The following is a 27,520-nucleotide window of genomic DNA, read 5'->3' on the forward strand; positions in this document are numbered from 1 at the left end:
GAGGCCTGGAGAGGACAGGGTGTGAGGAGAGAGGAGGCCGGGAGAGGACAGGGTGTGAGGAGAGAGGACAGGGTGTGAGGGGAGAGGAGGCCTGGAGAGGACAGGGTGTGAGGAGAGAGGAGGCCGGGAGAGGACAGGGTGTGAGGAGAGAGGAGGCCGGGAGAGGACAGGGTGTGAGGAGAGAGGAGGACAGGGTGTGAGGGGAGAGGAGGCCTGGAGAGGACAGGGTGTGAGGGGAGAGGAGGCCAGGAGAGGACCGGGTGTGAGGAGAGAGGAGGCCTGGAGAGGACAGGGTGTGAGGAGAGAGGAGGCCTGGAGAGGACAGGGTGTGAGGAGAGAGGAGGCCTGGAGAGGACAGGGAGAGAGGAGGCCGGGAGAGGACAGGGTGTGAGGAGAGAGGAGGCCGGGAGAGGACAGGGTGTGAGGAGAGAGGAGGACAGGGAGAGAGGAGGCCGGGAGAGGACAGGGTGTGAGGGGAGAGGAGGCCAGGAGAGGACAGGGTGTGAGGAGAGAGGAGGCCTGGAGAGGACAGGGTGTGAGGAGAGAGGAGGCCTGGAGAGGACAGGGTGTGAGGAGAGAGGAGGCCGGGAGAGGACAGGGTGTGAGGAGAGAGGAGGACAGGGTGTGAGGGGAGAGGAGGCCGGGAGAGGACAGGGTGTGAGGAGAGAGGAGGCCTGGAGAGGACAGGGTGTGAGGAGAGGACAGGGTGTGAGGGAAGAGGAGGCCGGGAGAGGACAGGGTGTGAGGGAAGAGGAGGCCGGGAGAGGACAGAGTGTGAGGGAAGAGGAGGCCGGGAGAGGACAGGGTGTGAGGGAAGAGGAGGCCGGGAGAGGACAGGGTGTGAGGAGAGAGGAGGCCGGGAGAGGACAGGGTGTGAGGAGAGAGGAGGCCGGGAGAGGACAGGGTGTGAGGAGAGAGGAGGTCTGGAGAGGACAGGGTGTGAGGAGAGAGGAGGCCTGGAGAGGACAGGGTGTGAGGAAAGAGGAGGCCGGGAGAGGACAGGGTGTGAGGGGAGAGGAGACCGGGAGAGGACAGGGTGTGAGGGGAGATGACAGGGCGTGAGAGGAGAGGATAGGGTGTGAGGGGAGAGGAGGCCGGGAGAGGACAGGGTGTGAGGGGAGAGGACAGGGTGTGAGGGGAGAGGACAGGGCGTGAGAGGAGAGGACAGGGTGTGAGGGGAGAGGAGGCCGGGAGAGGACAGGTTGTGAGGGAGAGGACAGGGTGTGAGGGGAGAGGAGGCCGGGAGAGGACAGGGTGTGAGGGGAGAGGAGGCCGGGAGAGGACAGGATGTGAGGGAGAGGAGAGGACAGGGTGTGAGGGGAGAGGAGGCCGGAAGAGGACAGGGTGTGAGGAGAGGGGAGGCCGGGAGAGGACAGGGTGTGAGATGTATTAACCTGGAGAAGGCATAAGGGAGTGATAAACCAGTGATATGTGCAAGGTGATAAAGGTACCAGCCAATCAGCTCCAATATGTAAATTAACTGGATCTGATTGGCTGGTGCCTTTATCACCTTGCACATATCACTGATTTATCACTTCCTTATGCCTTCTCCGGGTTAATACATCTGCCCCATAGTGTAAGGAGAGTGGAGGCTGGGAGCCGACAGGGTGTGAGGGGAGAGGAGGCTGGGAGACGACAGGGGAGGAGGGGCTGGGGAAAGGAAAGGTTGTGTATCTGAACAATTTCATATGCCCTTACTTGTTTACACTGTCTCCAGTACAGGTCTGCAGATGGGCCTGGAAAAGGTGCAGACGGTTGTGTGTTGACTTGAACTTATCGGTCTTATAGTGTTATAGACCTACACACTTGCTGATATTTCCAATTTCTCTGACGTCCTAGTGGATGCTGGGAACTCCGTAAGGACCATGGGGAATAGCGGCTCCGCAGGAGACTGGGCACAACTAAGAAAGATTTAGGACTACCTGGTGTGCACTGGCTCCTCCCTCTATGCCCCTCCTCCAGACCTCAGTTAGAATTTTGTGCCCGGCCGAGCTGGTTGCACTCTAGGGGCTCTCCTGAGCTCTTAGAAAAGAAAGTATATTTAGGTTTTTTATTTTCAGTGAGATCTGCTGGCAACAGACTCACTGCTACGAGGGACTGAGGGGAGAAGAAGCGAACCTACCTGCTTGCAGCTAGCTTGGGCTTCTTAGGCTACTGGACACCATTAGCTCCAGAGGGATCGAACACAGGCCCAGCCTCGGTCGTCCGGAGCCGCGCCGCCGTCCCCCTTGCAGAGCCAGAAGCAAGAAGAACGTCCAGGAAATCGGCGGCTGAAGACTCCGGTCTTCATTAAGGTAGCGCACAGCACTGCAGCTGTGCGCCATTGCTCCCCATGCACACCACACACTCCGGTCACTGATGGGTGCAGGGCGCTGGGGGGGGCGCCCTGGGCTGCAATAAAAATACCTTAGCTTGGCAAATAAACACATAATATAGTCAGTAAAATCCCCTGCCAAAAATATCCTGAAAAAAGCGGGAGAAGTCCGCCGTGAAGGGGGCGGGGCTATCTCCCTCAGCACACTGGCGCCATTTCCTCTCACAGTTCCGCTGGAAGGACGCTCCCAAGGCTCTCCCCTGCATTCTCCAGGCTCAATAGGGTAAAAAAGAGAGGGGGGGCACTAAATTGAGGCGCAAAACTGTGTATTATAGCAGCTATAGGGGAAAAATCACTGTGTGTAGTGTGTATCCCTGCATTATATAGCGCTCTGGTGTGTGCTGGCATACTCTCTGTCTCCCCAAAAGACTTTGTGGGGTCCTGTCCTCAGTCAGAGCATTCCCTGTGTGTGTGCGGTGTGTCGGTACGGCTGTGTCGACATGTTTGATGAGGAGGCTTATGTGGAGGCGGAGCAGGTGCCGATAAATGTGATGTCACCCCCTGCGGGGTCGACACCTGAATGGATGGACATGTGGAAGGAATTACGCGACACTGTCATCTCCTTACATAAAAGGTTTGACGACATAGCAGATGTGGGACAGCCGGCTGCTCAGCCCGTGCCTGCCCAGGCGTCTCAAAAGCCATCAGGGGCTCTAAAACGCCCATTACCTCAGATGGCAGACACAGATGTCGACACGGATACTGACTCCAGTGTCGACGACGATGAGACTAGTGTACATTCCAATAGAGCCACTCGTTATATGATTACGGCAATGAAAAATGTGTTGCACATTTCTGATATTACCCCAGGTACCACAAAAAAAAGTATTATGTTTGGGGAGAAAAAGCTACCAGTGGTTTTTCCCCCATCTGATGAATTAAATGAAGTGTGTGAAGAAGCGTGGGCTTCCCCCGATAAGAAACTGGTAATTTCTAAAAAGTTACTAATGGCGTACCCTTTCCCGCCAGAGGACAGGTCACGTTGGGAGACATCCCCTAGGGTGGATAAAGCGCTCACACGTCTGTCAAAAAAGGTGGCACTACCGTCTCCGGACACGGCCGCCCTAAAGGAGCCTGCAGATAGAAAGCAGGAGGCTATCCTGAAGTCTGTATATACACACTCAGGAATTATACTGAGACCGGCTATTGCTTCAGCATGGATGTGCAGTGCTGCAGCTGCGTGGTCAGATTCCCTGTCGGAAAACATTGATACCCTAGACAGGGACACTATATTGCTAACCGTAGAGCATATTAAAGACGCTGTCTTATACATGAGAGATGCACAGAGGGATATTTGCCGGCTGGCATATAAAATAAACGCAATGTTCATTTCTGCCAGGAGAGGATTGTGGACTCGGCAGTGGACAGGAGATGCAGATTCTAAAAGGCACATGGAAGTTTTGCCTTACAAGGGTGAGGAGTTGTTTGGGGATGGTCTCTCGGACCTCTTTTCCACAGCGACAGCTGGGAAGTCTGCATTTTTACCCCATGTTCCCTCACAGCCAAAGAAAGCACCGTATTATCAGGTACAGTCCTTTCGGCCCCAGAAAGGCAAGCGGGTTAGACGCGCGTCCTTTCTGCCCAGAGGTAGAGGGAAAAAGCTGCAACATACAGCCAGTTCCCAGGAACAAAAGTCCTCCCCCGCTTCCTCTAAGTCCACCGCATGACGCTGGGGCTCCACAGGCGGAGCCATGTACGGTGGGGGCCCGTCTCAAGAACTTCAGCGACCAGTGGGCTCGTTCACGGGTGGATCCCTGGATTCTACAGGTAGTATCTCTGGGGTACAAGCTGGAATTCGAGACGTCTCCCCCTCGCCGTCTCCCCCTCGCCGTTTCCTCAAATCTGCCTTGCCGACAGCTCCCCCGGACAGGGAGGCAGTGCTGGAGGCGATTCACAAGCTGTATTCTCAGCAGGTGATAATCAAGGTACCCCTCCTTCAACAAGGACGGGGTTACTATTCCACAATGTTTGTGGTACCGAAACCGGACGGTTCGGTGAGACCCATTTTAAATTTAAAATCCTTGAACACTTATATAAGAAGGTTCAAGTTCAAGATGGAATCGCTCAGAGCGGTGATTGCAAGCCTGGATGAGGGGGATTACATGGTATCACTGGACATCAAGGATGCTTACCTGCATGTCCCCATTTACCCTCCTCACCAGGAGTACCTCAGATTTGTGGTACAGGACTGTCATTACCAATTCCAGACGTTGCTGTTTGGTCTGTCCACGGCACCGTGGGTATTTACCAAGGTAATGGCCGAAATGATGATACTCCTTCGGAAAATGGGCGTTTTAATTATCCCGTATTTGGACGATCTCCTTATAAAGGCGAGGTCCAGGGAACAGTTGTTGATCGGAGTAGCACTAGCTCGGGAAGTGCTACAACAGCACGGCTGGATCCTGAATATTCCAAAGTCGCAGCTGGTTCATACAACGCGTCTACTGTTCCTGGGGATGGTTCTGGACACAGAACAGAAAAAAGTGTTTCTCTAACGTCCTAGTGGATGCTGGGAACTCCGTAAGGACCATGGGGAATAGCGGGCTCCGAAGGAGGCTGGGCACTCTAGAAAGATTTAGGACTACCTGGTGTGCACTGGCTCCTCCCACTATGACCCTCCTCCAAGCCTCAGTTAGATTTCGTGCCCGGCCGCGGTTGGATGCACATTAGGGGCTCTCCTGAGCCCTTAGAAAGAAAGTATAGTTTTAGGTTTTTTATTTTCAGTGAGACCTGCTGGCAACAGGCTCACTGCAGCGAGGGACTAAGGGGAGAAGAAGCGAACTCGCCTGCTTGCAGCCGGATTGGGCTTCTTAGGCTACTGGACACCATTAGCTCCAGAGGGATCGACCGCAGGCCCAGTCCTTGGTGTTCGGTCCCGGAGCCGCGCCGCCGTCCCCCTTACAGAGCCAGAAGCAAGAAGAGGTCCGGAAAAACGGCGGCAGAAGACATCAGTCTTCACCAAGGTAGCGCACAGCACTGCAGCTGTGCGCCATTGCTCCTCATGCACACTTCACACTCCGGTCACTGAGGGTGCAGGGCGCTTGGGGGGGGGCGCCCTGAGCTGCAATAAAAACACCTTGGCTGGCAAAAATACCACAATATATAGCCCTAGAGGCTATATATGTGGTAAATACCCCTGCCAGAATCCAGAAAAAAGCGGGAGAATAGGCCGCGGAAAAGGGGCGGAGCTATCTCCCTCAGACACACTGGCGCCATTTCTCCTTCACAGATCCGCTGGAAGGAAGCTCCCTGGCTCTCCCCTGCAGTCTACACTTCAGAACAGGGTAAAAAACAGAGAGGGGGGGCACTAAATTTGGGCGCATTACATATATAATATAAAAAGCAGCTATAGGGGACATAACTCAGTTAGTCCCTGCATTATATAGCGCTCTGGTGTGTGCTGGCATACTCTCACTCTGTCCCCCCAAAGGGCTTTTGTGGGTCCTGTCCTCATTCGGAGCATTCCTTGTGTGTGTGCGGTGTGTCGGTACGGCTGTGTCGACATGTTTGATGAGGATAATGATGTGGAGGCGGAGCAGATGCCTTTAGAAGGGATGTCACCCCCTGCGGGGCAACACCTGAGTGGATGGGCTTATGGAAAGTAATGAGTGCACGTATAGACTCCCTATATAAGAAAATCGACGACATGCCAAATGTGGGACAGCCGTCTTCTCAGCTCGTGCCTGCCCAGGCGTCGCATGGGTCGTCAGGGGCTTTAAAACGCCCGCTACCTCAAGCAGACCCAGATGTCGACACTGATACTGACGCCAGTATCGACGACGATGAGTCAAACCTGATGCCCACTAAGGCCATTCACTGTATGATTGAGGCAATGAAAGAGGTGTTAAACATTTCTGATATAACTACTGGTACCACTAAAAAGGGTATTATGTTTGGAGAGAAAAAACTACTCGTAGTTTTTCCCCCATCAGATGAATTAAATGAAGTGTGTGAAGAAGCGTGGGCTTTCCCTGATAAAAAATTGGTAATTCCTAAGAAGGTACTAATGGCGTTCCCTTTCCCGCCAGAGGATAGGTCACGTTGGGAAACACCCCCTAGAGTGGATAAAGCGCTCACACGTTTGTCTAAAAAGGTGGCACTACCGTCTCAGGATAGGGCCGCCCTCAAGGAACCTGCTGATAGAAAGCAGGAGGCGATACTGAAGTCTGTATATACACACACAGGCATTATACTTAGGCCAGCTATTGCGTCAGCTTGGATGTGCAGTGCTGCCGCTGCTTGGTCAGATAAACTGTCAGAAAATATTGACACATTAGACAGAGACACGATCCTGTTAACCATAGACCATATAAAAGATTCAGTCTTATATATGGTAGATGCACAGAGGGAAATCTGCCGACTGGCATCTAAAGTAAGTGCATTGTCCATTTCTGCTAGGAGAGGCTTATGGACTCGCCAGTGGACAGGAGATGCAGATTCAAAAAAGCACATGGAAGTGTTGCCTTATAAGGGTGAGGAATTATTTGGGGATGGTCTCTCGGACCTAGTTTCCACAGCAACGTCTGGGAAGTCAGCATTTTTACCCCATGTCCCCTCACAGCCTAAGAAGGCGCCGTTTTATCAGGTTCAGTCCTTTCGGACCCAGAAAAACAGGCGTGGAAAAGGCGGGTCTTTTCTGTCTAGAGGCAGAGGTAGGGGAAAAAGGCTGCAACAAACAGCAGGTTCCCAGGAGCAAAAGTCCTCCCCCCGCTTCTTCTTCCAAGTCCGCCGCATGACGGTGGGGCTCCACAGGCGGAGCCAGGTACGGTGGGGGGTCGCCTCAAAAATTTCAGCGATCAGTGGGTTCGCTCACAGGTGGATCCCTGGATCCTGCAAATAGTATCTCAGGGGTACAAGCTGGAATTCGAGGCGTCCCCACCCCACCGGTTCCTAAAATCTGCCTTACCAATTGCTCCCTCAGACAGGGAGGCGGTGCTAACGGCAATTCACAAGCTGTATTCTCAGCAGGTGATAATCAAGGTACCCCTACTTCAACAAGGCCGGGGTTATTATTCCACACTATTTGTGGTACCGAAACCGGACGGTTCGGTGAGACCCATTCTAAATTTGAAATCCTTGAACACATACATAAAGAAATTCAAGTTCAAGATGGAATCGCTCAGGGTGGTTATTGCAAGCCTGGACGAGGGGGATTACATGGTATCCCTGGACATCAAGGATGCTTACTTGCATGTCCCCATTTACCATCCTCACCAGGAGTACCTCAGATTTGTGGTACAGGATTGCCATTACCAATTCCAGACGCTGCCGTTTGCACTGTCCACGGCACCGAGGGTATTTACCAAGGTTATGGCGGAAATGATGATACTCCTTCGAAGAAAGGGAGTTTTAATTATCCCGTACTTGGACGATCTCCTAATAAAAGCGAGGTCCAAGGAACAGTTGTTGGTGGGAGTAGCACTATCTCAGGAGGTGCTGCACCAGCACGGCTGGATTCTGAATATCCCAAAGTCACAGCTGGTTCCGACGACACGGCTCCTGTTCCTGGGTATGATTCTGGATACAGTCCAGAAAAAGGTGTTTCTCCCGGAGGAGAAAGCCAGGGAGTTGTCATCTCTAGTCAGAGACCTCCTGAAACCAAAACAGGTATCGGTGCATCGCTGCACGCGGGTCCTGGGAAAGATGGTGGCTTCTTACGAAGCAATTCCCTTCGGCAGGTTCCATGCCAGAATCTTTCAGTGGGACCTGTTGGACCAGTGGTCCGGATCGCATCTTCAGATGCATCGTTTGATAACCCTGTCTCCAAGAACCAGGGTGTCGCTACTGTGGTGGCTGCAGAGTGCCCATCTTCTAGAGGGCCGCAGGTTCGGCATACAGGACTGGGTCCTGGTGACCACGGATGCCAGCCTTCGAGGCTGGGGGGCAGTCACACAGGGAAGAAACTTCCAAGGACTATGGTCGAGTCAGGAGACTTCCCTTCACATAAATATTCTGGAATTAAGGGCCATCTACAATGCCCTAAGTCAAGCAAAATCCCTGCTCCTACACCAGCCGGTGCTGATCCGGTCAGACAACATCACGGCAGTCGCCCATGTAAATCGACAGGGCGGCACAAGAAGCAGGATGGCGATGGCGGAAGCCACAAGAATTCTCCGATGGGCGGAGAATCATGTACTAGCACTGTCAGCAGTGTTCATTCCGGGAGTGGACAACTGGGAAGCAGACTTCCTCAGCAGACACGACCTCCACCCGGGAGAGTGGGGACTTCATCCAGAAGTCTTCCAGATGCTGGTAAACCGTTGGGAAAAACCACAGGTGGACATGATGGCGTCCCGCCTCAACAAAAAGTTAAAAAGATATTGCGCCAGGTCAAGGGACCCTCAGGCGATAGCTGTGGACGCTCTAGTGACACCGTGGGTGTACCAGTCGGTTTATGTGTTCCCTCCTCTGCCTCTCATACCAAAGGTATTGAGAATAATAAGAAAGCGAGGAGTAAACACCATTCTCGTGGTTCCGGATTGGCCAAGACGAGCGTGGTACCCCGGAACTTCAAGAGATGCTCTCAGAGGACCCGTGGCCTCTACCGCTCAGACAGGACCTGCTACAACAGGGGCCCTGTCTGTTCCAAGACTTACCGCGGCTGCGTTTAACGGCATGGCGGTTGAACACCGGATCCTAAAGGAAAAGGGTATTCCGGAAGAAGTCATTCCTACGCTTATTAAGGCCAGGAAAGATGTTACGGCAAAGCATTATCACCGCATATGGCGGAAATATGTTGCATGGTGCGAGGCCAAAAAGGCCCCAACAGAGGAATTTCAACTAGGTCGATTTCTGCATTTCCTGCAAGCAGGAGTGAATATGGGCCTAAAACTAGGCTCCATTAAAGTACAGATCTCGGCTCTGTCGATTTTCTTTCAAAAAGAACTAGCTTCAGTACCTGAAGTTCAGACATTTGTGAAAGGAGTGCTGCATATTCAGCCCCCATTTGTCCCTCCTGTGGCACCTTGGGATCTCAACGTGATGTTGAGTTTCTTAAAATCACATTGGTTTGAGCCACTAAAAACCGTGGATCTGAAATATCTCACGTGGAAAGTGGTCATGTTATTGGCCTTGGCTTCAGCCAGGCGAGTGTCAGAATTGGCGGCTTTATCATGTAAAAGCCCTTATCTGATTTTCCATATGGATAGGGCAGAATTGAGGACTCGTCCCCAGTTTCTCCCTAAGGTGGTGTCAGCGTTTCACCTGAACCAGCCTATTGTGGTGCCTGCGGCTACTAAGGACTTGGAGGACTCCAAGTTGCTAGACGTTGTCAGGGCCCTGAAAATATATGTTTCCAGGACGGCTGGAGTCAGAAAATCTGACTCGCTGTTTATCCTGTATGCACCCAACAAGCTGGGTGCTCCTGCTTCTAAGCAGTCTATTGCTCGCTGGATTTGTAGTACAATACAGCTTGCACATTCTGTGGCAGGCATGCCACAGCCAAAATCTGTAAATGCCCATTCCACAAGGAAGGTGGGCTCATCTTGGGCGGCTGCCCGAGGGGTCTCGGCTTTACAACTTTGCCGAGCTGCTACTTGGTCAGGGGCAAACACGTTTGCAAAATTCTACAAATTTGATACCCTGGCTGAGGAGGACCTGGAGTTCTCTCATTCGGTGCTACAGAGTCATCCGCACTCTCCCGCCCGTTTGGGAGCTTTGGTATAATCCCCATGGTCCTTACGGAGTTCCCAGCATCCACTAGGACGTTAGAGAAAATAAGAATTTACTCACCGGTAATTCTATTTCTCGTAGTCCGTAGTGGATGCTGGGCGCCCATCCCAAGTGCGGATTGTCTGCAATACTTGTAAATAGTTATTGTTAACAAAAGGGTTATTGTTGAGCCATCTGTTGAGAGGCTCAGTTGTTTTCATACTGTCAAACTGGATATAGTATCACGAGTTGTACGGTGTGATTGGTGTGGCTGGTAAGAGTCTTACCCGGGATTCAAAATCCTTCCTTATTATGTCTGCTCGTCCGGGCACGGTGTCCTAACTGAGGCTTGGAGGAGGGTCATAGTGGGAGGAGCCAGTGCACACCAGGTAGTCCTAAATCTTTCTAGAGTGCCCAGCCTCCTTCGGAGCCCGCTATTCCCCATGGTCCTTACGGAGTTCCCAGCATCCACTACGGACTACGAGAAATAGAATTACCGGTGAGTAAATTCTTATTTTCTCCCGGAGGAGAAGGCCAAGGAGTTGTCATCTCTAGTCAGAGACCTCCTAAAACCAAAACAGGTGTCGGTGCACCACTGCACGCGAGTCCTGGGAAAGATGGTGGCTTCTTACGAAGCAATTCCATTCGGAAGGTTCCATGCAAGGATCTTTCAGTGGGATCTGTTGGACAAGTGGTCCGGATCGCATCTTCAGATGCATCGGCTGATAACCCTGTCTCCAAGGACCAGGGTGTCGCTGTTGTGGTGGCTGCAGAGTGCTCATCTTCTAGAGGGTCGCAGATTCGGCATACAGGACTGGGTCCTGGTGACCACGGATGCCAGCCTTCGAGGTTGGGGGGCAGTCACACAGGGAAGAAACTTCCAAGGACTATGTACAAGTCAGGAGACTTCCCTACACATAAATATTCTGGAACTAAGGGCCATTTACAATGCCCTAAGTCAGGCAAGACCCCTGCTTCAACACCAGCCGGTGCGGATCCAGTCAGACAACATCACGGCGGTCGCCCATGTAAACCGTCAGGGCGGCACAAGAAGCAGGATGGCGATGGCAGAAGCCACAAGGATTCTCCGATGGGCGGAAAATCATGTGTTAGCACTGTCAGCAGTGTTCATTTCGGGAGTGGACAACTGGGAAGCAGACTTCCTCAGCAGACACGACCTCCACCCGGGAGAGTGGGGACTTCATCCAGAAGTCTTCCAAATGGTTGTACACCGTTGGGAAAGGCCACAGGTGGACATGATGGCGTCCCGCCTCAACAAAAAGCTAAAAAGATGTTGCGCCAGGTCAAGGGACCTTCAGGCGATAGCTGTGGACGCTCTAGTGACACCGTGGGTGTACCAGTCGGTTTATGTGTTCCCTCCTCTGCCTCTCATACCCAAGGTACTGAGAATAATAAGAAGGAGAGGAGTAAGAACTATACTTGTGGTTCCGGATTGGCCAAGAAGAGCTTGGTACCCAGAACTTCAAGAAATGATCTCAGAGGACCCATGGCCTCTGCCGCTCAGACAGGACCTGCTGCAGCAGGGACCCTGTCTGTTCCAAGACTTACCGCGACTGCGTTTGACGGCATGGCGGTTGAACGCCGGATCCTGAAGGAAAAGGGCATTCCGGAGGAAGTCATCCCTACGCTGATTAAAGCTAGGAAGGAGGTGACCGCAAACCATTATCACCGCATATGGCGAAAATATGTTGCTTGGTGTGAGGCCAGAAGGGCCCCAACGGAGGAATTTCAGCTGGGTCGATTTCTGCACTTCCTACAGTCAGGGGTGACTATGGGCCTCAAATTAGGTTCCATTAAGGTCCAGATTTCGGCTCTGTCGATTTTCTTCCAAAAAGAACTGGCTTCACTGCCTGAAGTTCAGACGTTTGTTAAAGGAGTGCTGCATATTCAGCCCCCTTTTGTGCCTCCAGTGGCACATTGGGATCTCAACGTGGTGTTGGATTTCCTTAAGTCACATTGGTTTGAGCCACTTAAAACCGTGGAACTAAAATATCTCACGTGGAAAGTGGTCATGCTGTTGGCCTTGGCTTCGGCCAGGCGTGTGTCAGAATTGGCGGCTTTGTCATGTAAAAGCCCTTATCTGATTTTCCATATGGATAGGGCGGAATTGAGGACTCGTCCCCAATTTCTTCCTAAGGTGGTATCAGCTTTTCATTTGAACCAACCTATTGTTGTGCCTGCGGCTACTAAGGACTTGGAGGATTCCAACTTGCTGGACGTAGTCAGGGCCCTGAAAATCTATGTTTCCAGGACGGCTGGAGTCAGGAAAACTGACTCGCTATTTAACCTGTATGCGCCCAACAAGCTGGGTGCTCCTGCTTCAAAGCAGTCTATTGCTCGCTGGATCTGTAGTACGATTCAAATTGCACATTCTGCGGCTGGACTGCCGCATCCTAAATCTGTAAAAGCCCATTCCACAAGGAAAGTGGGCTCTTCTTGGGCGGCTGCCCGAGGGGTCTCGGCTTTACAACTTTGCCGAGCTGCTACTTGGTCGGGTTCAAACACATTTGCTAAATTCTACAAGTTTGATACCCTGGCTGAGGAGGACCTTGAGTTTGCTCATTCGGTGCTGCAGAGTCATCCGCACTCTCCCGCCCGTTTGGGAGCTTTGGTATAATCCCCATGGTCCTTACGGAGTTCCCAGCATCCACTAGGACGTCAGAGAAAATAAGAATTTACTCACCGGTAATTCTATTTCTCGTAGTCCGTAGTGGATGCTGGGCGCCCATCCCAAGTCCGGATTGTCTGCAATACTTGTATATAGTTATTGCCTAACTAAAGGGTTATTGTTTGGAGCCATCTGTTGAGAGGCTCAGTTGTTATTCATACTGTTCACTGGGTATAGTATCACAAGTTGTACAGTGTGATTGGTGTGGCTGGTATGAGTCTTACCCGAGATTCCAAATCCTTTCCTTATTGTGTCAGCTCTTCCGGGCACAGTTTCCTAACTGAGGTCTGGAGGAGGGGCATAGAGGGAGGAGCCAGTGCACACCAGGTAGTCCTAAATCTTTCTTAGTTGTGCCCAGTCTCCTGCGGAGCCGCTATTCCCCATGGTCCTTACGGAGTTCCCAGCATCCACTACGGACTACGAGAAATAGAATTACCGGTGAGTAAATTCTTATTTTGAACGATGTTCGTTTTCAACGATTAACAACCATCGTCCAATTTGGCTTGCTATGCTAAACGTGGGAAGACCAACAATGAACGACGCAGGGACGCTCATCGTTGGTTCATATCGATCATACACATCGTTAAGTGTGTAGGGCTCATTACAGTGATTATAGAATTTGCAGATTATTTTCCAAAATATTTTCCTATTATGGCCCAATACACAGATGATCAGTTTCAAGAAGGTTTGGGTCTGGGACTCCAGGTCGACAACAAAAAGATCGACACACCTTAGGTCGCCGCCAATTGGTCGACACACCTTAGGTCGACATGGACAAAAGGTCGACATGCGTTTTTTATGTTTTTTTGGTGTCGTTTTCTTCGTGGAGTTACCGGGAACCCTAATTAGTGCACTGCGTCCCCTCGGCACAGATTACCGTTCCAATCGTAGTCCACGTGGATCGTTAAGTATGAAAAGGTTCCAAAAAAGTAAAAAATTGTGAAAAACTCATGTCGACCTTGTTCCTGTCGACCTTTTGTCCATGTCGACCTAAGGTGTGTCGACCTTTTGGTTGTCGACCTGGAGTCCGGATACCGAAGGTTTACAGATGGCAATGTGCCCAGCAATTTACTCATAACTTGGCCCCGGATTTTTAGGATCTAAAAAACTAAAATTATATATATTTTTTTAATACATGTTTTAGATTTTTATAGGTTTTAAAAACCTCAGTTTAGGGATTTATGAAAATAAAACAAAACCAATCAACATATCATTTTGTGTGAAACACTGTGCCTTTATTAAAGTTGTATCCTATTTCCTGGCAGCCCTTGCACGCGCTATGCCGTGGGAGGCTGCGATCCATTCACGGCCATGGCTTTCCCATCGAAGCAAACAGATTGTGGGTGTGTGTGTAAGTTTGCACCGGTGAATCTCGGGGGCTGGATATCGCGCTGCGTACGCTACGCAGCAATCTGTAATAGGACACATTTGTATATCTGAAATACATATGAAAACTAATCATTCCCACAGTAAATTTACTGTATATAGTTTCATCACAAGTAACAGAATTAGGTCTTTTTAGGTTCTAACAGTCAAACTAGGCCACTTTAGGTACTAACACCCACATTAGGTCATTTTAGGTCCTGTGGAAATGAAATACGTTATTCCCTGATACATAAAAGGAAACTGAAATTTGGCATTGTCGATAACGCAAAACCAGTTGGATTTACCAGCAAATTGAATAGTGCATTGTCAGATACTCTCCGTCGTAGAAGATCCGACATGCATTGAATAGACCCCTATGGTACAGCTGTGTCTTCATACATAATTGCTGCAGTCACACCAAATAGCCCCTTGTCGTGCCAGGTCCTGTAAAACTGCTCGTGGCGGCCGTCTTTTCTTCCAAAAATGCAGGAGTAGGGACGGCCGTCAGTATGGTTGCCATCAATGGAAAACTTGTCAAGAGCCATCAACGGTATACAACTGTGCTATAACATACACTTGATGGTTCTTACCATCGACGTTTTACGAGTGTGCAGAAGATATGTGCAGCTCCTGTGGCTGTGCTAGCCTTGCTGCAGCTGCTCCATCAAGGCTCCAGATTACTCCGACGCTGCTCGTAGGAGACCTGTAGCTGTCCGGCCCTACTCACTTCCTGGCAGTCCCATCACACCTCTTCCTGTGTCCGCAGACAGCATCTAGTAGATCTTCACAGCAACACTCGATAAGCATTAAAAATAAACAAAACTTCGGGCCCAAGGCTACCATCAGTGGCGGGGAACCATTCAGGTTTCCGCCATCGATGGTTTCTTATCATTGATGGTCGATGGCCAATCCTAAGAATTAGACTGTGCTGATTACTCTTATATGACTAGGCTAGATGTATGAAGACACATCTGTATGCTGCAGTCCAGGTCAAATGCCGATCCTCCCCCTGCCCTGACCCAGAAAAACGCTTTCTTCAAGATATGGAGCCTTTAGAGGCACCTAAAAACAGGCTTTCCTTTTGATTTGAAAGTTAGGAACGTAGAGTTTGACAGCAGATAAGAACCACTTGGCCCATCTAGTCTGCCCTTAACACATGTACACACACACTTACACAACAGGGTTAAAAAAAATTGTCAGTAGCCAATTAACCTACCAGTATATATTTGGATTGTGATAAGAAACCGGTGCACCTGGGGGAAACCCACACAAGCATGAGGAGAATATACAAACTCCACACAGGGCTATGGTGGGAATTGAAACCATGACCTCATCGCCATGAGGCAATAATGCTAACCATTACACCACCCGTTCTTAGGCCACCTGACACTTGTGTGCGTGGGTGGCTGCTGTTTGTCTTTGTGATCTTGGAAGCTTTGTTCTTGATGGTTCTTTTCCTGCGGGAGTCTGCACCGGTGGGGGCACGTCTTCGGCTCTTCAGCCAGGTCTGGGTTCAGTCGGACCTGGATCCTTGGGTGCCAGGAATTGTGATACAAACTGGAGTTCGAAGGCGTGCCTCCACACCGATTTTTCAAATCGGCCTTACCAGCTTCTCTCTCAGAGAGGACAATAGTTGCAGCGGCAATACAAAAGCTGTGTCAACAGCAAGTGATTATCATGGTTCCCCGGTTACAACAGGGGAAGGGGTTTTATTCAACTCTGTTCGTGGTCCCGAAGCCGGACGGCTCGGTCAGACCGATTCTAAACCTAAAATCCCTAAACCTGTATTTGAGGAGATTCAAAATCAAGATGGAATCTCTCCGAGCGGTGATCTCCAGTCTGGACGGAGGGGGGGGGGGAGTTTATGGTCTCACTGGACATAAAGGATGCATACCTTCATGTCCCCATATACCCTCCTCATCAGGCATTCCTGAGATTCGCTGTGCAGGATTGTCATTACCAATTTCAGACGTTGCCGTTTGGGCTTTCCACGGGCCCGAGAATTTTCACCAAGGTAATGGCAGAAATGACGGTGCTCCTGCGCAAGCAGGGTGTTGCAATTATCCCGTACTTGGACGATCTCCTGATAAAAGCGAGATCAAGAGAACAATTACTGAAAAATGTGGAGCTCTCTCTGAAGGTGCTACGACAACACGGCTGGCTTCTAAATTTGCAAAAGTCGCAGTTGGTTCCGACAACTCGGCTGTCGTTCTTGGGCATGATTCTGGATACAGAAAGACAGAGGGTTTTTCTTCCAGTGGAAAAAGCTCAGGAAATCCAGAACATGGTCAAGGCTCTGCTAAAACCGAAAAGAGTATCGATTCATCAATGCACTCGAGTGTTGGGAAAGATGGTGGCGGCCTACGAGGCCATTCCGTTTGGCTGGTTTCATGCAAGAGCTTTTCAGTGGGACCTACTGAACAAGTGGTCAGGGTCCCATCTCCAAATGCATCGGTTGATATGCCTGTCCCCCAGGGCCAGGATCTCTCTCCTGTGGTGGCTCCAGGGGGCTCACCTTCTAGAGGGTCGCAGGTTCGGAATTCAGGATTGGGTTCTCGTGACCACGGACGCGAGCCTCAGAGGATGGGGAGCGGTCACACAGGGAATAAACTTTCAGGGAATATGGTCAAGCCAGGAGGCTTGTCCACATAAATGTGCTGGAATTAAGGGCCATATACAACGCCCTAAGACAGGCGGAGCACCTTCTTCGCAACCTACCGGTTCTGATCCAGTCAGACAACGTCACAGCCGTGGCGCATGTAAACCGACAAGGCGGAACAAGGAGCAGAGCAGCAATGGCAGAGGCCACCAGGATTCTTCGCTGGGCGGAAAATCACGTGAGCGCCCTGTCAGCAGTATTCATTCCGAGAGTGGACAACTGGGAAGCAAACTTCCTCAGCAGACACAATCTCCATCCAGGAGAGTGGGGACTTCATCAAGAGGTCTTGGCAGAAGTGACAAGTTGCTGGGGACTCCCTAAAATAGACATGATGGCGTCACGCCTCAACAAGAAGCTTCGGACGTATTATTCAAGGTCAAGGGACCCTCAGGCGATAGCGGTGGACGCGCTGGTAACACCATGGGTGTATCAGGTGGTGTATGTGTTTCCTCCGCTTCCACTCATCTCAAAAATATTGAGAATTATAAGAAGAACAAAAGTTCAGACGATATTGTTCCAGATTGGCCTCGAAGGGCCTGGTATCCAGATCTTCAGGAAATGCTCACGGAAGATCCTTGGCCTCTTCCTCTCAGAGAGGACCTGTTACAACAGGGGCCGTGTGTATTCCAGGACTTACAGCAATTACGTTTGACGGCATGGCGGTTGAACACCAGATGCTAGCTAGGAAAGGTATTCCAGGGGAAGTCATCCCTACTCTACTTAAAGCTAGGAAGGAGGTAACGGCGAAGCACTATCACCGTATCTGGAGGAAGTATGTGTCTTGGTGTGAATCCAAGAATGCTCCTACGGGGGATTTCCAGCTGGGTCTTTTTTTCCATTTTCTACAGACAGGAGTGGATATGGGCCTGAAGTTAGGCTCCATTAAGGTGCAGATTTCGGCCCTATCAATATTCTTTCAGAAGGAATTGACTTCTCTTCCAGAAGTCCAGACTTTTGTGAAGGGAGTACTACACATCCAACCTCCTTTTGTGACCCCAGTGGCACCGTGGGACCTTAACGTGGTGTTACAGTTCCTTAAATCACATTGGTTTGAACCTCTTCAGACTGTTGTCTTGAAATTTCTCACTTGGAAAGTGGTCATGTTATTGGCTTCGGCGAGAACTCGTCCTCAATTTCTACCCAAGGTGGTTTCGTCGTTTCACATGAACAAACCTATTGTGGTGCCGGTGGCTACGGATGTATTGGAGGATTCCAAGTCCCTTGATGTGGTCAGGGCTTTAAAAATCTATGTAGCCAGAACAGCTCGTATTAGGAAAACAGAGGCACTGTTTGTCCTGTATGCGGCCAACAAGATTGGCGCGCCTGCTTCCAAGCAGACTATTGCACGGATCTGTAACACGATTCAGCAGGCTCATTCTACGGCTGGATTGCCATTACCAAAATCGGTAAAGGCCCATTCCACTAGGAAGGTGGGCTCTTCTTGGGCGGCTGCCCGAGGCGTCTCGGCATTACAGCTTTGCCGAGCGGCTACTTGGTCGGGTTCAAACACTTTTGCAAAATTCTATAAGTTTGCTACCCTGGCTGATGAGGACCTCATGTTTGCTCAATCGGTGCTGCAGAGTCATCCGCACTCTCCCGCCCGGTCTGGAGCTTTGGTATAAACCCCATGGTCCTTACGGAGTCCCCAGCATCCTCTAGGACGTAAGAGAAAATAAGATTTTAAACCTACCGGTAAATCTTTTTCTCCTAGTCCGTAGAGGATGCTGGGCGCCCGTCCCAGTGCGGACTGAAATCTGCAATAATTGTACATAGTTATTGATAAGATTACACACAGGTTGTGTTACTGTTAAATTCAGGCTGTTGCTGTTTTCTGTTGTTGTTCATACTGTTAACTGGTTTACTTATATACCATGTTGTACAGTGTGTTTGTGGTGTGAGCTGGTATGTGTCTCACCTTTGATTAACAAAATCCTTTTCCTCGAAATGTCCGTCTCCTCTGGGCACAGTTCCTATAACTGGAGTCTGGAGGAGGGGCATAGAGGGAGGAGCCAGTTCACGCACATTAAAGGTCTTAAAGTGCCCATGTCTCCTGCGGAGCCCGTCTATACCCCATGGTCCTTACGGAGTCCCCAGCATCCTCTACGGACTAGAAGAAAAAGATTTACCGGTAGGTTTAAAATCTTATTTTCTCTCCATTTTAAGCACCAGATTACTTCAGCCAGTATAAAAAAAATCGAGAAGACCGTGCACCACTGAAGGGGAGGGGCCTTCACTTTGAGCGGATCCAGCAGCTCACCAGCGCCATTTTTCCTCTGCAGTGGACACAGACGCTGACTGACGGATGCGCAGCTCCTCTGGAGAGACTCCAGATTACCTCAGCGGTACCAGGGGGTCATAGCAGAGGGGGAGCGATTCTTAGTGTACTAAGTCCCCTATCAGGGTACTTAGTCTGCGACCCGGCTAAGCTTGGCATTAGCGATAAGGGCGCGGTGGGGGCTAGCTCCAAATAACTGTGTCTCCCTGAAGGGCTCTTTGTGGGTTAGTTGTGCTCAACATTTTCCTGTGTGTCTGTGCTGTCACATTTACATTATGTCAGGCAAAGAGTGTGTGTCTTGTACAGCGGAGTGTTCCTCTTCACCAGGGGGCTCACTACTGGGTACTCACAGCAGTGCACCTTCTCAGAATAGCGGGCTGAACAGGATTGGATTACTTCCATTAAGGGAATGATCTCAAATATTTCTACAAAGCTATCCCGCAATGAGAAAGAGACGCAATACTTAAGACAGACTGTGGATGAGTTTATGAATAGAGACTCAGTCCCCAAACCAGCGTCTCAATCCCCTCCCATTTGTCTGCAAAAACGATCTCTGGCCCATATCCTGCAGTCTGACGCTCACGGATCAGACATGGAGGAGGATGAGGTGGATTTGGAGGAAGGCGATGCTACTCTGTCACAGGGAATAGAGGCTCTTATAGAGGCTATCAGAGATGTTCTGCAAATTCTGGATAAGGTGTCAGAGGAGTGTGAGGAATCGTATTTTAATGTAAAAAAGAAATCCTCAGTCACTTTTCCTGTGTCAAAGGAATTGAATACCCTGTTTGAAGAACCGTTGGTTAATCCTGATAAGAAATTTAAAATCCCTAAAAGGTTACTCTCATCTTTTCCCCTAGAGAATAGGAAAAAATAGTGGACGCATCAGTCTCTAGGCTGTCACGTAAAATTGTATTGCCAGTCCCTGGTGCAGCCTCCCTAAAAGATACGGCTGATCGTAAGATTGAGACTACACTCAAATCATTGTAAACAGTTGCTGAGGTGGCCCAAAGACCCCCTATTGCATGTGCGTGGATCACAAAAGCCATTGCTAAATGGTCAGGTACCCTAATTGAGGGTTTAGATTCCTTTTCTAGGGGAAATGTTGTTTTACTCCTGCAGCAAATAACTGCTATGGCAGTGTCAGCACACAGGAGCTTGTGGCTACGCCAGTGGACTGCTGATGCAGACTCCAGGAAAGGCGTGGAAGGCCCATTCACAGGAGAGTCCTTGTTTGGAGATGAACTAGACAAATTTATCTCCAAAGCTATTGCGGGTAAGTCTACGTATCTTCCTTCCATAGCTCCCCCAGCCAGGAAAGCTTATTCAGCTTCATATTTACAGTCCTTTTGGGAAGCCAAGTTTAAGGGAAAATCCAGAGATGATTCTACGTCTTCCAGAGGTGCAAGAGGTAAACCACGCAAACCAGCAACTGCAGGAGCTCAGGAACAGAGCTCAGGCTCTGCTTCCTCAAAGCCTTCAACATGACGGACCGCGATGCCTGGAGGGCTGTCAGGTGGGAGCCCGACTAAAATTCTTCAGTCACATCTAGTCAAGTTCGGGCCGGGATCCCTGGATCATAGATCTTATTTCCCAGGGCTACAGACTGGAGTTCCAAGACCTCACAGATTCTTCAAATCAGGCTTCCCAGCTTCCCAAGATGCAAGTATAACTTTACGGCAGGCCATCCAAAGACTGGGGCAGACTCAAGTCATTGTTCCAGTTCAACTCATCTGCACAACGGGGAGGGGGGTTACTGTTCCAGCTTGTTTGTAGTGCCGAAACCGGACGGTTCGGTATGACCAATTCTGAATCTCAAGTCCTTGAATCCGTTCTTAAGAGTGTTGAAGTTCAAGATGGAGTCTCTGAGAGTGGTGATCTCAGGTCTGGAGGAAGGGGAATTCCTTGTGTCTGGGTGTCGGCGATACGTACCATCACGTTCCGATCTGGTTGCCTCATCGGGCTTATCTACGGTTTGCACTGCAGGACTGTCACTGCCAGTTCCAGGCTCTGCCATTTGGTCACTCCGCGGCACCGAGGGTATTCACCAAAGTGATAATGTTTCTCCTTCGCAAGCAGGGAGTGAACATAGTTCCGTACCTGGATGATCTTCTGATAAAGGCGCCGTCCAGGGAGAGGTTGTTGGACAGCATTGGCCTCTCAACAAAACTTCTCCAGGATCACGGGTGGAGTCTGAACTTTCCGAAATCTCACCTAGAGCCATCTCGGAGGCTCCCATTCCTGGGAATGATACTGGACACGGAGTTGCAGAAAGTGTTCCTTCCGTTGGAAAAGGCATTGGTCTTCCATGCGATGGTTCGGGATGTCCTGAAGCCAACCCAGATATCGGTGCAGCTATGCATTCGCCTTTTGGGGAAAATGGTGGCCTCTTACGAAAAGTTTAATGCTAGACCGTTCCAGCTCGACCTGTTGGACAAATGGTCCAGATCGCATCTTCACATGCACGAGAGGATCCGTCTGTCGCCAAAAGCCAGGATCTCCCTTCTGTGGTGGCTACAGATTTCTCACCTCATCGAGGTTCGGAATTCAGGACTGGATCCTGTTAAGCACGGATGCAAGCCTCAGAGGTTGGGGAGCAGTCACCCAGGGGGTGCAGTCTCAAGGACGATGGTCAAGTCAGGAAGTCACCCTACCAATCAACATTCTGGAACTCAGGGCCATATACAATGCCCTTCTGCAGGCCTCTTATCTTCTTCAGGATCGGGCCATTCAGGTCCAGTCGGACAATGTGACGGCAGTGACGTACATAAACCGACAGGGCGGAATGAAAAGCAGAGCAGCAATGTCAGAGGTGTCAAGAATTCTCCTCTGGGCAGAAAAACCCACTGTGGCGTTGTCAGCGGTCTTCATTCCTGGAGTAGACAACTGGGAAGCAGACTTCCTCAGCAGACATGACCTGCACCCGGGGGAGTGGGGCCTTCATCCGGAAGTGTTCAGGTGCTTGATATGTCGGTGGGGATATCCACACATCGACATGATGGCCTCTTGTCTCAACAAGAAGCTCAAGCGGCACTGTTCCAGGTCGAGAGACCCACAGGCAGTGGCGGCAGACGCTCTGACGACTCCATGGGTCTATCAGATGGTGTACGTGTTTCCTCCACTTCCTTTGATCCCAATAATTCTCAAAAGGATAAAAAGGGAAAAGGTTCAAGCAATACTCATTGTTCCGGACTGGCCAAGAAGGGCCTGGTACGCGGACCTTCTGGAGATGCTCCTCAAAGATCCGTGGCCTCTACCTCTTCACGAGGATCTGCAACAGAGCCCGTTCGTCTATCAGGACTTACCACGGCTACGTTTGACAGCATGGATGTTGAACGGCTGATTCTAGCCAGAAGAGGGAGCCCTAACAAAGTTATCCCGACTATGATCCAAGCCAGGAAGGGGGTAACGTCTAAACATTACCACCGTATTTGGAAGAAATACATCTCTTGGTGTGAGGGCAGAAAATATTCTGCTGTGCTCTGCTACTTCAAAGTCTTCGGATGTTGTGAGGTCTTTGAAGGTGTATGTAAAGAGAACAGCTCGTCACAGAAAATCTGACTCGCTGTTTGTTCTCTATGATCCCAATAAAATTGGATATCCTGCTTCAAAGCAGACAATTGCACGCTGGATCAGGCTCACTATCCAGCATGCTTATTCCAGGGCAAGTTTGCCGGTTCCGAAATCTGTACAGGGCCACTCTACTAGGTCAGTGGGTTCTTCCTGAGTGGCTGCCAGGGGTGTCTCTGCTTTACAGCTCTGCCGAGCAGCTACTTGGTCAGGTTCGAACACGCTTGCTAAGTTCTACAAGTTCGATACTTTGGCCTCAGAGGACCTTCAGTTTGGTCAATCAGTTCTGCAGGAACCTCAGCACTCTCCCATCCGGTTTGGGAGCTTTGGTACATCCCCATGGTACTAAATGGAACCCCAGTATCCTCTAGGACGTAAGAGAAAATAGGATTTTAATTACCTACCGGTAAATCCTTTTCTCGTAGTCCGTAGAGGATACTAGGCGCCCGCCCGGTGCTTCGTTCTCCCTGCACTGTTACTTGGTTAAGTATTGTTGGTTCAGCCGTTGCTGTTCCTGTTTAAAGTTCGATTAGCATGGCTTTCCTCTGTTTTGTGTGTGCTGGTTCGGAATCTCACCACTATCTTTATCCTTCTCTCAAAGTATGTCCGTCTCCTCAGGCAGTTTCCTAGAATGAGTCTGGTAGGAGGGGCATAGAGGGAGGAGCCAGCCCACACTATCAAATTCTTAAAGTGCCCATGGCTCCTAGTGGACCTGTCTATACCCCATGGTATTAAATGGAACCCCAGTATCCTCTACAGACTACGAGAAAAGGATTTACCGGTATGCAATTAAAATCCTATTTTCATCTATAACGTGGGGGTATAGATGGGGGTCCATTAGAGCCTGGCACTTTAAAAATTCTTTAGAGTGTGCTGGCTCCTCCCCTCTACGCCCCTCCTGCAGACTCAGTTTAGAAAAATGTGCCCAAGGAGCTGGGTGCATTCTCTGGAGCTCCAGAGAGTTTTCTTCAAAACTTTATTTTAGTTTATTTTCGGGCAGCACTGGTTGGCAGCAGTCTGCCTGCGTCGTGGGACTTAGGGGGGGGACCGGACCAACCTCTTGAAGGGTTAATGGCACGGATCACCACTGACAGGACATATCTCCTGAGGTGTTGTTTCGCTTGCCCCCATGGTGTGCGCGCACTCCAACAGCATGCCGCCACCCCTAACAGCTGAAGACGCTGGTCTGGCGAGTACAAGAATCGGGGTCCTGGTTAGCGGGTCCCCGGTTCACATGGTGGCATAAGGGCACGCAGCACTGCGGTGCCTGCTGCATATACCCGCACTGGCACTGACACAGCAAAGGGGTTTTAACCCCATTTTCTGTAACTTAGAGAGACTTGCCAGTATAATAAAGTACAGGACCGCGCGCCATTAAGGGGGCTTGGGCTTCCATGAGAGCGGGACCAGCAACTCAGAGGCGCCATTTCCTGCTGCATCATACTACAGGCTGCATGCAGGGAAGCGCTGTTCCTCCAAGGACCCTCAAAAGCACCGTAAACTGGTACCAGGGGGTTTTGTAGAAGGGGGGAGCAATATATTGTCTAAAAAAACTAGTTACCTTATCTAAGGTTCTAGTTTCTGCATAGGCTGTTTGAGGCAGGAGTGTGCTGGTTTATCTCTCTCTCTCTCCATCCAGGCTGTATTTGGGTTACTGTGTATATTTCATTGCTCCTGTGTGTGTGTACTGCTGTATAAACATGATAGGGCAAGAAAGTGATATGTCAGTCCTGTAGTCTCTGTTGTGTACTCAGTGCAGTCTCCCTTCACAGGGAAGCAGCACACAGGAACCAGAATGGCTGGATTAAATTAAAGGGATGATGTCTAACATATCATCTGAACTGGCTACTGCCAAGCAGGAAAGACAAGTTGTGACCGGACGGTCCCGTACGAAAGCACTCACAGCTTTCGCGTCCCGTCCCCAGTACACAGAATGGATGTTTAGGTCACACGGGACCTGGCCTCATAGAAGATTCCCGCTTACCATCAGTAACCGCCTGTGGGCGGGTTCTGCGCTGCCACAACCAAACTCCTAACCTGCCGTGGCGTCTGGAACCACGGTTCTGCTCTGTATGCGTCGACACGCCGCCTTACCACACCTGTGTGGTGCTGACGAATCCCCACTAGTCGTTTGACTAGGCCTCTGCTGGTAGCTGGCGGAAGGCGGAACTTGGAGACGCTGGTTACACCCTGGATAGCCGGAAAACGGAGCTAGGTTTCGCCTAGCCCTGCAGGTCACAAGATGAAGCAGTCGTCTTGAGGCAAATTGTGTTTATTTGCAATAGTTCTAAAGATAACTCTTCCCTATTGCTAGGGGCAACAGCAATACAGCAAGATGTTACAGCAGAAAATAGTTGGTATAATACACTCTGAAGCTCACAGGCCTCCTCTTTTTATACAGTTATACCATAATGCATCTCAGTGGGTAGTTTCCCCTGAGTCCTTTCCATCTAATCAGGATAACTTACAAAATATAAATAAATTACATTTTTAAAAGGATATAAGTGTATGAAGAAATTTCCTCCTTCCTGTCACACACAAAGGCCCTCATTCCGAGTTGTTCGCTCACTAGCTGCTTTTAGCAGCATTGCACACGCTAAGCCGCCGCCCTCTGGGAGTGTATCTTAGCTTAGCAGAATTGCGAACGAAAGATTAGCAGAATTGCAAATAGAAATTTCTTAGCAGTTTCTGAGTAGCTCCAGACTTACTCAGCCATTGCGATCAGTTCAGTCAGTTTCATTCCTTGTTTGACGTCACAAACACACCCAGCGTTCGCCCAGACACTCCCCCGTTTCTTCAGACACTCCCACGTTTTTCCCAGAAACGCCAGCGTTTTTTCGCACACGCCCAGAAAACGGCAAGTTTCCGCCCAGAAACACCCACTTCCTGTCAATCACAGTACGATCACCAGAACGATGAAAAATCCTCGTTATGCCGTGAGTAAAATACCTAACTTTTGTATAAAATAACTAAGCGCATGCGCAGTAAGCGACTAATCGCAATATAGCGAAAATCGGCAACGAGCGAACAACTCGGCATGACCCCCAAAGTTTGGTCATTTAAACTCCATTCCTTACCACCTGATAGTTTACACTTCCACTTTGAGACATTTCACACATAGCTTCAAAATATAAATGTTTCTCATTCTTCCTGCATATACCATTCAGGATTCGTATATATATTAAACCAGCTACATAAATAAATACAGGTTTCCAAACCCATACCAATCCATACCACTTTACATATGGGATAAGGAAATTCCCTGTGATTAACATCTTTCTCTAAGGAACTTACACCCAGCCTTTACCTGCAGTGCACTGTCCAACATCAAAAGGTTTTGACATTCCCCCCATCTGCTAGCAGACGGCAATTAGCATGCTATTTCCTATTCCCAGAAGACAGGGATAAGTGCATTTTTCTGCTGCGGGGTACAGTGGGCTCCACAGGGAATGACATTGGGGTGTAGAGTAGGATCTTGATCTGAGGCACCAACAGGCTAAAAGCTTTGACTGTTCCCAGAATGCATAGCGCTGCCTCCTCTATAACCCCGCCTCCGTGCACAGGAGCTCAGTTTTGTAGTTGGTACCATGCAGTGCAGTGCATACAACAGGGGGGCTGCGCCAGCAGCCTTGAGAAGAGCTTTTTAAAGTGAAAAATCGAAGACTTCAAGGGCTGCAGCAGTGACACTGTGAGTATTATATGTCAGTCATACATCGCTTGCTGCAGCTCCATCACTGTATACTCCCGCGCCCTGGTTGCCGGGTACTTACAGCGGAGGCTCCGGTTTTTCTCCGTTAGTCACACACCACCACTGCTCTCCAGGATCGCGTGGCCGCACTCAGGGAGGAGGTAAGAGGGTCCCCCAGGCGGGAGCTTCTGGAAACCGCGATCCGGCGCGGCCGGTGGAAGGCGGGCCGAGCGCGCTGGCCTGGACACTGTGGCAGTACAGAGACCCCACTAGACCAGGCAAGGGCACAGGTCAGTTTTATTAAAAACCATTTATTATATAGCCCACAGTACCCGGTGGTGAAGTCCAGCAGGGGGATAAGGCTTTGACCTGTAGCCCGTCCGCCAGCCCCAGGGCGCCAATTAGAATAAATGTTCCCGCCCTGGAGCTGCATATCTCCCTCACTCCCTGTCAGCGTTTGGGCACCATTAGGACAAGCTGAGCTGATCCTGGGACTGATTGGGCAAATCCTCCTCTGTAAAGCCGCCTGCATGTCAGCGCTGTGCATTTTACAGGACACTTACAGTAAGTATTCTATATGTCTGCTGACAGTGTTAGTTAAGAAAGAGTGCATTTAGTCAGGGTTATGTAGTACAAGTACCCTGTGATATACATCCAGTCTTTACTGTGCATTGTTATATCTATTGAGTGTATAGCTATACTTAGTATTACTCTGTATTGCTAGTCCAGTGCAGTTTTATTGCATGTCTTAATTTCTGCATTGTACAATGTGACTACGTGTGTGTGCATATAGCTGCTGTGTGACCTCCATTTCGTGTATCTCACTCAGATTGCTATCCCTATATTCTATAAACTGAGGGGGCTAAGTGCGTCAGGGTTATTATTTAATATAGGTGTTTCACAAGATATACTTATTGTATATTTTTCTCTGTGATTTTTAGTCACCATATACTTCTGGAATTCTCTGTATGTGCTAATACACTACACAGGGGGTACTGTGCTGCTGATATTGTACTGGGTTGCCTTGAATTGAGCTTTCAGATATGTCAGCTACAAGGGGCGACGGAGCTGGGGCTGATCCCACAGTGAGTGGTGGTGACGCTGCAGACACGTTCGAGGATAATATAGCAGTAGAGGGTTCAGGTTCTGGGGGTTCCTTACCCCCCAGTGGGACCGTAGCAACGGGGGTTCAAAATAACCCACCTTGGGCTACTTTTTCCACGCTATTGAATACGCTGGTAACTAGATTTACT

The 27,520-nt window shown here is 50.0% G+C and overlaps 1 protein-coding gene across 2 annotated transcripts in view; it reads left to right on the forward strand.

Moving 5' to 3' along the window:
- The window catches only part of LOC134935887 (protein INCA1-like), a 211,451-nt gene that overhangs the window by 372 nt on the left and 183,559 nt on the right, over nt 1–27,520 (forward strand). The window contains exon 1 of one of the 2 annotated variants that reach the window (XM_063930739.1): nt 951–970. The exons of the other annotated variant lie outside the window; for it this stretch is intronic. The gene's annotated coding sequence lies outside the window, so the exon portion shown is untranslated. Of the gene's footprint in view, nt 1–950; nt 971–27,520 lie in introns of those variants that run through there. 2 annotated transcript variants of the gene reach the window in all.

Source organism: Pseudophryne corroboree, chromosome 6 (assembly GCF_028390025.1).
Source record: "Pseudophryne corroboree isolate aPseCor3 chromosome 6, aPseCor3.hap2, whole genome shotgun sequence".
In the NCBI taxonomy this organism is placed as follows: domain Eukaryota; kingdom Metazoa; phylum Chordata; class Amphibia; order Anura; family Myobatrachidae; genus Pseudophryne; species Pseudophryne corroboree.